Source organism: Spermophilus citellus, assembly GCF_964194105.1.
Source record: "Spermophilus citellus genome assembly, chromosome: 13".
Classification (NCBI taxonomy): Eukaryota; Metazoa; Chordata; class Mammalia; order Rodentia; family Sciuridae; genus Spermophilus; species Spermophilus citellus.
The window spans coordinates 47,110,988-47,121,252 of NC_138193.1; positions in this window are offsets into that span (position 1 = coordinate 47,110,988).

Sequence of the window (10,265 nt, forward strand, 5' to 3'; positions counted from 1 at the left end):
TTCCAGGTTTCTGGGTGCTTCAAATTCAACATCCTTGAAAATGAATTCATTTTCTCAACAAGGTAGGTCCAAATCCTATAGTCATATATCCATGAACAGAAGCAGCATTTGTCAATCTCTGACAGAAATGTAGGGGTCATTTTTTTTTTATCTCTTTACTTTCTCTCACTATCTTCAAAAAAAAAAAGGATAAGTTCTATCTCCACATATTTCACAACCATTACTTATGTCTTGTCTATGTCCACTGGCTTAATCAAGCCTCCATCATTTCTTCCTTAGATAACTGAAACAACTTCTCTAGTGGTCAGATACTTTCAATCTTACTCCCTTCATCTCTCCTCAATTCTGCAGCCATAATTGTTTTGCCAAAATATAAACTACATATATGTCACTTTCCTGTTATGTGATAAACCTAATTGCCTAAGGGTAAAGTTCCAAATACATTAACTGTCCTCCAGTATAGATCATTACTCAGCTCTTGTCTACCTTCCATCATAAGACTTATGAACTGCTGGTTGTTCTCCAGATATCCCAATTTCTCTCATACCTCCAGTGCTTTTTTTAAACTTGACCCCTGTTTTTTCTACTTGCCTATGGTTACCCTTTGAGACTCAACTGGGCATCATTTCTTGACCTGCTCAGGTGAACCTTTGCCCTCAGAACACATGAAGCTTCCCTCTAGTGTGCCATAAATTACACTCTATTTAATGGTTCTCTCAATTATCTCTTTCACTCTAAGATGATGAGGTCCTTGAGGACAGGACTATAAATTTAACATTTTTTGAATAAACAGAGAGGTAAAAGATTGGCATAAAAAAGAAGCTACTTCCAAATGGAACTGATGCAAGGGAGATGCAAAATAAGGTCTCCTGAATGAACTTACCCACAAAATATCACAGTGTCATTCTGCAACAGTCACTACAGTAAACAGAGGTATATCTAGTGGTATTTATTCAACTCCAACACCCATACCTTCAGGAGCTCAAAATTCAGAAAAAGCTCCAGGAAAAAAAAATCTCAGAACTTGATTCAGCCATCCCTACTGAATAGCACAAAGTCTTCTGAGCAGGCATTTTATATCAGCAAAGCCATGATATAATTCAGCACACAAAGGTGGGAAGCCAGTCTCTAGTTATAACTCTGTCTCCCTGCCACCCAAAGGATTCTGTTGGCAAATTGCCTGCTGCATCTGAAACCATAGGGCATCAACTTTATGAACCTAAAAGAAGCAGTGGGGGATTCCACCTATTGGGTCCCCTTCTTCCTCCGGGAGAAGTCTTTTCTGCTGTCCTTTAATAAACTTCTACTTTCTACTCTGAAAAAAAAAAAAAAAAAAAAAAAAAAGAAGCAGTGGGTCTTCTGGATTCACTTCTACACCAAAATAAATAATTATAATGTTTCACTGAGAATGATTTCTAGCAAATTATTTTCAATTCTTATAATACAAACCAGATCCAATGATACACTCACATGTATGATGACCTGGGGCTAATTTTAGAAGTTGCATAAGGACCATCAAGTAATGTTTATAACTAAGTATAAATACTAGCTTCCTGCACTGGCATTTCTGCCCCTTCAGCAGGAAGCAGAGGCACCACGTGTGTTCTCCAGTTGTATAGAGGTGACCTATAATCAATGGGTAAAAAGTTGGCCCTCGCTCCTGTTTCTCCTCTGATCAAAGATAGGAATTAATGAAATGCTCCTGCTTTGACTACTTGGGAAACAAAGTATAGCCTCAATAGCATTTAAGATACAATTTTGTTTGAATTGTGTTATAAAAGACTATGTCTCACAAACGGCTTCATCCACCCCTTCCTAAAGCCCCCTGCTCTTTTTTTATAAACACATTCATAATTCATTCAGATATTGAGCATTCGTAGGAATAGGTTAAGGCTGCATCCCTCTCCGGTAGAAGGAAAATAATCACAATCATTCTATGCCAAATATGTGGAACCTTTCTCTTTCCCCATCTCTTAGTACAAGTTTGGGAATGAGTCAAATGAATCTGAGAGCAAGTCAGCTGTGGATTTCTGGGAAAGATTTTCCTGGAGAATATACCGACATCTTATTCTCCCCTGTGCAGTATTATAACCACAATGACTCTTTGCAATTGTATATGACTATGAGAGGCAGTCGTGATAACACCAAGGATAAACAGGTAGAAGGATGCAAAAATACCTTGCTCTCTCATGACAACAATACATTAGATTAACCAAGGCTGAAACCATGCTACCTTTAATAACAGTAGCTATTATTTCATATTATTTGTAGCCAAGCCCTCTTAATGTACTACTACTGATTGTTTTTTCAAATAATATTCCTTGTGTTCATTTGATGGCCTTGTGGAATATGTGGAGAGGATGGCAAACTACAGACCACAGGCTAAATCTGCCCAACACCTGATTTTGTAAATAAAGTTTTATTGGAGAACAGCTACACTTTTTATTGTCTTATGGCTTCTTTTATAATAAAACAGCAGAGTTGAGTAATTATGGCAGAGACCATATGGCCCACAAGGCTGAAAATATTTATTATCTTGCTTTTTACATAAGTTTTTTTTTTTTTTTTTTTTTTTTTGCTGGCCCCTCATCTGTACCAGTGAATTTCAACTGAGGGCTATTTCACCCATATCATATTTCCCAAGGGCCATTTGGATGCCCTAGCTGTTGTGAAGTCCTACAATGCCACAGTTGTTGAATGTTGTATAATGTTAAAGTCCCACAAAACAAATAACACATGCACACACCCAAAAGGTAACAATGATCCTGTTGAGAAATACTATTCATGTCAAAATAGTAATCCTATGGTGAATCGAGCTGCTGCAGACATTGATGTGGCTGCATCACTGCAGTATGCTGATTTTAAGTCCTTTGGGTGTAAACCGAGAAGTGGGAGATCTGGGTCAAATGATCGTTCTGAGGAATCTCCATACCACTTACCATGATGGTTGCACCAGTTTGCATTCCCACCAGCAATGTATGAGTATACCTTTTTCCCTACATCCTCATTAACATTTATTGTTCTTTGTAGTCTTGATAATTGCCATTCTGTGTAGGGTGAGATAGCTAAACTATGGAACCAACCTAGGTGTCCTTTAACAGATTATATATATATATATATATATATATATATATATATTACTCAGCCTTAAAGAAGACAGAAATTATGGCATTTGCCAGTAAATGGATGAAGCTATAGCATTATCATGGTAAGTGAAATAAGCCAATCTCAAAAAACAAAAAGCTGAATATTTTCTCTGATATGAGGATGCCAATTCAAATCGCGGGTGGGCGGGGCTAGGGAAGAATAGAGTTACTTTAGATTAGTTAGAGGGGAGTGAAGGGAAGGGAGGGAGTAAGGAAGAATAGTAGAATGAATCAAACATTATTACAACTAGTGTGATTCTACATCATGTTCAACCAGAAGAATGAGAAATTACATTCCATTATATATGACGTATCAAAGTGCACCCTACTGTCATATAACTAATTAAAATAATTTTTAAAACAAAAAAAACCATAGTAATCCTTAGCCGGGCTTGGTGACATATACCTGTAATCCCAGTGGCTCAGAAGGCTGAGGCAGGAGGATCACAAGTTCAAAGCCAGCTTCAATAAAACTGAGGCACTAAGCAACTCAGTGAGACCCTGTCTCTAAATAAAAAATACAAAATAGGGCTGGGGATGTGGTTCAGTGGTCGAGTGCCCCTGAGTTCTATCCCTGATATCTCACCCCACCAAAAAAAAAAAAAATAGTAATCCTAACCTAACTATATACCATATCTTGGTTCACATGTGTTCTTTTCTTCATGTTGCCTATCACCTTGGCAACCACACGTCTGGCAGATTTACCGACACAGATAAACAGCAGACTAGAAGCATACTGGACATGCTATTGATCCTCATTACTGATTTGTTTTAAAAAAATTGAGGAAATAAATTTATCATTACATTAGGGGATGTCTTCTTTAATTAGAATTTTCTGGTTTGGAGGCTTATTTAGATGTAAACACGACATTCCTAGTTCTGTTCTAAAATACAAGCTGGCTATGCACACAGTATTTTTTGAGGCATGTTTTATTTTATATTCATGAATTTTTAAGTGCATTTCTGCTTCAATGTTACAAAGTGATTAAAATTTCTTTGGAGTTCCTTTTATATGAAGCAGTATTTTATAAATAATGATAATTATTCTAATTCCCCCTTTAATAAAAAGACCTTAAAACATTTTATTGGGCTGAACTAAATTAGTCTCATTATAAAGATCTGAAATAAAAAGAAAACATGAAACTGAAACCACTGCAATGTTTTATAGATAAGAAATACATGTTCTTAACTATACAGTCATCGGGAACATGAAAATTACAGGGGTTTAAAAAAAAACGTGACTTGCCTTCATAAAGACAGTTCAAGGAAAGTAAAACAAATCTGTCCTCCGTGAGATACACTACAGATCCAAGAACTCATAATTCACCTACAAGTGCTATTTCAATCAAGAGATTGCAATAACAGCAACCAGAAGGTCAGACTGAGGCAGCACTTGAGTCAGAGCAGGAAGTGGAAGAAGGAAGCCGTTCAGTCCTTTAAAGAGTAACCAAATAGCACTTCAACTTTTTCAGATTTCAGCCACGATGTTTTCTGCCTCGATGAGTGTACAAAGCAATAAGAGGAAGGCACTAGGGTACTCTAGCTTCCCATGTGGCAAATATTTTCCCAGTTTGCTAAATCCCCTTTTCCTTTGAAGGTTTAGATGTCTTGCACATTTGCAGAATAAAACGTCTAAAGTTTTCCTGATCATTCAAGAAAGAGGTGCCACCACCCACTCCTTTACCATCTGAAACAGCTCCTCCGTCTATATGGCAATGTTTTACCCTCAGGCTGTTCAGCAAACAGCTCTCTGGCTGGAGAGACAGGGACACTAAACAGTGCCCAGTTGTTTGAGTTTGGGTCTCAAGTATGAATGACCTACACACGCAAAAGGAGTATAAAATATGCCTCCTGTGAGTGTGCTGGCAGGGAGACTGTGTGCAGAACTAGTTGTCTAATTCCACAGAGAGATAAAAACAAAATTAGGAGTTCACACAGAAGGCAAACATCATTATGAGCATAGCATATGGGAAGAAAGGAAAACCTCTAAAATGACTGTGTTTAGAGAGAACACTGAGAAAAATATACCAGAGAGAGTCAAACTCTGAAAAAACACAGCAGGAAGAAAAATAAAACTGCCACGTGACACATAAAACTGGATCCTGTGATCTAAGAGAAAAGAACCCAGGATGATAGACTTTATAGTGAAAGCTTTAAACCAGTTTTCTATAAGGAAGATTTGAAAATTACTATCTAAACATATTATAAATTATTTCTACTTGTCATCTATTCATGCATATAGTAAAATGTGTATAATATGTGTGTGGGGGGTGCTGGAGATCAAACCCTGGGCCTCACACAGGGCTTGCTAGGCAAGCACTCTATCACTAAGCTACATCCCCAGCCTGAAATAAATAAATAATAAATTCATAAATTTTCATAAATATATAAATAAATGTATATATTTATGTATATATATATATGTCTATATACATACGTGTGTGTGTGTGTGTGTGTGTGTGTGTGTGTTTGTGGAAAGTAGCTGAAGTCCCACACATACATCATTGTTTATTATGCTGGCCTAGAATTCAAGACCCCTATGTACCTGTCATAAGGTCCTAAGGTCCTAAGGTCCAAAGGGGAACAAGAAGGTATCTAAGTAATACCACTTTTAAGTTAGACTTGGGATTATGGAAAATAAATGATAACAATTGGAAAACATTTCTAAAATACACATAAACAAAAGTAGAGTTATCTCAAATTCTACTCTTAACACATCAGTGTATTTCATGCCAGAGCCTTTGTTTCTATATTCCACATCACGTACATTCAAAATTTTTCTTTAAATTGCAAACAGTATGTATATGGTGTTTTAAACAATCTGTTTTGTTTACTTGTTTCTTACATGTAGAGGTTTTCAATATTAATGTGTATTTCTGAATATAAATAGCTGCACAAGAGAACATTTTATTTTTATGCCTATTCTCTATATTTAAGGCATGTGGACTATTTCCCCAACTCTTTTAAACATACTTGGGATTTAATTCATAGAGGTGACTAAGACTGAAAGACATTCTATTACAGTCCTACAGGAGAAAGCCAATGCCATGCAAGGTCACAGAGGTACAGGGAGGTAGGGTAGGCAAGTTTGAACAAGTTAGGATTGGAGAGTTTGAATGATTTTCAGTGGGCTCTGGGCAATATAAGTGATCCCACCCTCACTGACTGGCACCTGGCCCTGGGATGACTTAGGGTAGGAGAAATACTGCCTTGGTGTGTGACAGAAAAAGAAGAAGTCTACTGTGGATGGGATGTGTGCTTTGGACTGGCTGATCTGCCTATTGAAAAAAAAAATATGACCTCAGGCAGTTATCATCTTTAGGAATTAAACTGGTGTTTGGAGGGGTAGTCTCTCCAGGATTGGAAAGACCCCAAGATTAGTCTCATAAAATATAGAAAATAAAAACATCACCATCACCAATATACTCCCACAAACAGATGCCCAGTGAGCTCCCTCCAGCAGCCTCTCTTTCTCTGGTATCTATCATCATACTGAGGCGCAGACCATGGAGGCCTACAGCACCTGGCTGGCTTTCTTTTCTAGGGCACCTTCTGGGATCATTCTTGCAGATCTCAATGTCTTTGTGTCCAGACCGTCTCATGCCCCACCTCTCATGTCTTCCACTTTCCCTTCACTTCCCCTCAGCCACCCATTACCATAATCACACTCTAACCACATTCTGGGCCCAATAGTCACCAGCACCAGCACCAGCAGAAAGCAGTGCTGGCCACTATGATGCCAAGGGCTAAAATAATCAGAATTGCTTTTTTAAAAAAATGATAAATTAACCCAAAGACAGAGATTCTTACAATATTTTTTCTAAAAGATAGCTAATATGTGGCCAAAATTTAAAAGTCTGGAAGAGCATCAGCACAAGATGGGGAGTAGATACTCTTCCCTCTTCTACCCAGACAAGGGTTTTTGAGCTTAAGTTGGTACTGTATGTGTGAAGCTGATTTTATACAATCCAATAAATATTTTAATAATCATATCTTTTAATTCAGAGATTCAACTCCTAGCGATTTATCCTGCTGACAAAAACTATTCAGGGAAAGGGGCTCTTGTGATATCTGGCTCATAGTAGAAGAGACAGGGAAAGGGATCGAGCTGGAGAACAGGGAAGAAATGAGGTGAAGCAAAGTCTTGTAGGGCCAAGACAAAAAAAGGGACATTGTTCTCTGCAGAACAGCAAACATGGAGTTTTCAGCAGCAGAGTAAAATACCTGATTAATTTACAATAATTTTTGTTATGTCTTCTTGGAGTGCATGACTGTTCCTAGTGCAGATTTGTGAGGTTCCTGAAAGAAAGTTCTTGAAAGTGCAGAGGAGCAAAGCTCATGAAAGACTAACCAAAGATGGTGAAGCTGCTGCCTGTGAGACAGGAACAAAAACTCAAGAAAAAGAAATACTAATAATTCAAAGGGCAGGGCAAACATTGTGAGGTTGAATAAGACTAAATAAAGAAGTTATTGAAGAAGAAGAAAAAAAGTATACCAGAGGTTGTTTAAAAGTTATGGGAGAAAAATTCCATCAAGGAAAACATCTTACAACAAACCAAAAGATTTTCATGGCTGAAAGAGAAATCAGCAGGAATAATCTCAATTTGCTTCTAAGTAACAAATATATTCAGCATGGACCATACTCTTAAAAGGATTGCTATTAATCCTTTTTTCTTTCCTTCATTTTTTATACTAAGGATTGAACTCAGGAGTGCTTAATCACTAAATCACACTAATTAATTTTTATTTTTTTATTTTGAGACAAGGTCTTGCTAAGTTGCTCAGGGTCTCAATAAATGGCCAAGATTGGTTTGAATTCACAATCCTCCCACCTCAGCCTCCCGAGTCACTAGGATGATAGATGTGTGTCACCACACTTGGTGCTATGAATTCTTTAAAAGCATAGAAGTTTGACATTTTCAATAAAAACTTTTATAAAGAAAATATTCAGTTGTTTTACAATTGACAACTGAGTATTAAAGCAACTTTACCAATTTTAGAAGTCAATATTCTAAAAATTATGTTTCTGATTAAAAAAAACTAGGTCAAAATATCAAGTAGTTTCCACAAGATCTCAACAATTAGTTAAAATTAAAAAAAAATATTCTATTCTAAATAAATTCATGTTATAAAGAAATATATTGAATCTATGGCACAAAGAATTCATCATTACATATTGTAACATCCTTATGATTTGGCATAGTGTCAAGGCTATTCAAGGAATACCATGCTTCCCCTCATTAAGCAAAAGATCTATACTAAGAAGTATATTTTTAAGATATCAAATAACAAAAAACTTGAACCAGTAATGCCAATCCTTTCACAATGTGCACACACTAAATAAACTAAAAACTGACTCTAACGATCACTCATCAATTAAATGTTTGGACTAGGACTTATGCAAAAAATTTATAAATCATTTGAAGCACAAAGGATTAACTGAAAAAATACAGTATAGTAGAATTCCATTTTAATACCAACAACAGAAAGCAAGAGTTAATAGAGAAGTGCCATAATATAACAAGTGGAGGCTGACCATATGTTTATGATGACAGAATTTATCTTGTGCTATAATTTCAGTTAGGCTATCACCAGGCCCAAAATAGTGAAACTACATTTTATCTGTTCTACTGGATTTGTTAAATATGATGGAAAACCTGCTACTGGGGGGAGGTGGTAGCAATAGTGTACTGGGTATTTACGGATGAGACTCATCCCACAAACTTCCCATAAAATAGCTCGGAGAAAAACAGAGGCCACTGCCAATCATACCATAACACAATGCAAAAAAAAAAAAAAAATGTCTGGGAGATTCTTTCTTCCTTGCACTCTTATGCTATTTTAATTTATGGTTTATAGCAAAATTGAAAGCCATTGCTGAAATAATTGAGAACCATACACTTTTAGAGTTGGAAGAAACTTGTTTCGTTGACACAACATGTTCTTTATTGAAGGGCAAAACCATCCATTATCTATAGAAACAAATTTGTAACTCTTTTCCTTCACGTTTGGGTGATATGCCTGTGTTCTGGGGTTGCTGCTTCCTCTATGAACATTCTGTATCTAAGCACAGGGCACATTCTGTTAGAATTGAAGATACAGGGATCACCTAAAAGGGCCTCTTGATGTCTTATGTGAAATGCTCCTTGTAGTATTGATTCCTGAGATTCACCTTCTGGCTAGCAGACATAAAAAAAGGATGTAGTCCTCACAGATTTTATTTTCCACTATTTACTCAAAGGAGATGAAGCAAAGAAAAGTTCAAATGCTCCTCCTGACAAACACATACAATCAGCCATTCTCCAATTCCCTCAAGGTAGGGCAGAATGAATGTAGACTTTATGCAAAAAAAAAAAAAAAAGAAAGAAATATTCTTCAAATCTGAGAGAACAGAGATCCAAGGGTCCCAGAGCTGGAGAATTTGACCTGTTAATTAATTATTTACAAGGGCAAATACTACTCTGGGCTAACTACTGTTCTCAATTTATTTATCACCACACCAAGCAAGTTCCTGGAGAATATGGGATTACTGTCACCTGGGGACAGTGTCAGCATTATCTCTGTTGTCCCTTGAGCCCTGGTACAGATGATGTTTCTGCAGGCTCAGGGGCAGAGGGGTCAAAAGTGTTCAGTCCCTGACCTCTTCATTGCTTCTCCAATTTCCTTCTTAGCATGTGAACATGGCAGGAATCTGGGGGCTTCCACCACACTGACCCTCAGGCCTCTAATTCCAATCCACAGTGAGACATATATTTTCTGATTTCTGTCCCCAACTCAAGCATACAGGCATGTATCTATATAACTGAAACAGGAATTTCACAATACTTACTAATTCAGATGCACTTTTCATCTGATTCTATTGCTTAATTGTTCATTTGGCTTCAGTATATATGTTGATTTCATAGCCAACTTATAGTTCTCTGCATACATACTCTGACAAACACTGATATCTTTCTTAGAGAGGTAGAAGTATCTTATTTAAAATCTTTGAGAACCATAATCTTCTGGTTATTGGTGATTACAATTATCATATCACCTTCTAATACTCTTTCATTCAACAAGTATTAAATGGGCGGCTATTAAATGATTCATAATATCCATCCATCAGTATTGGTATCT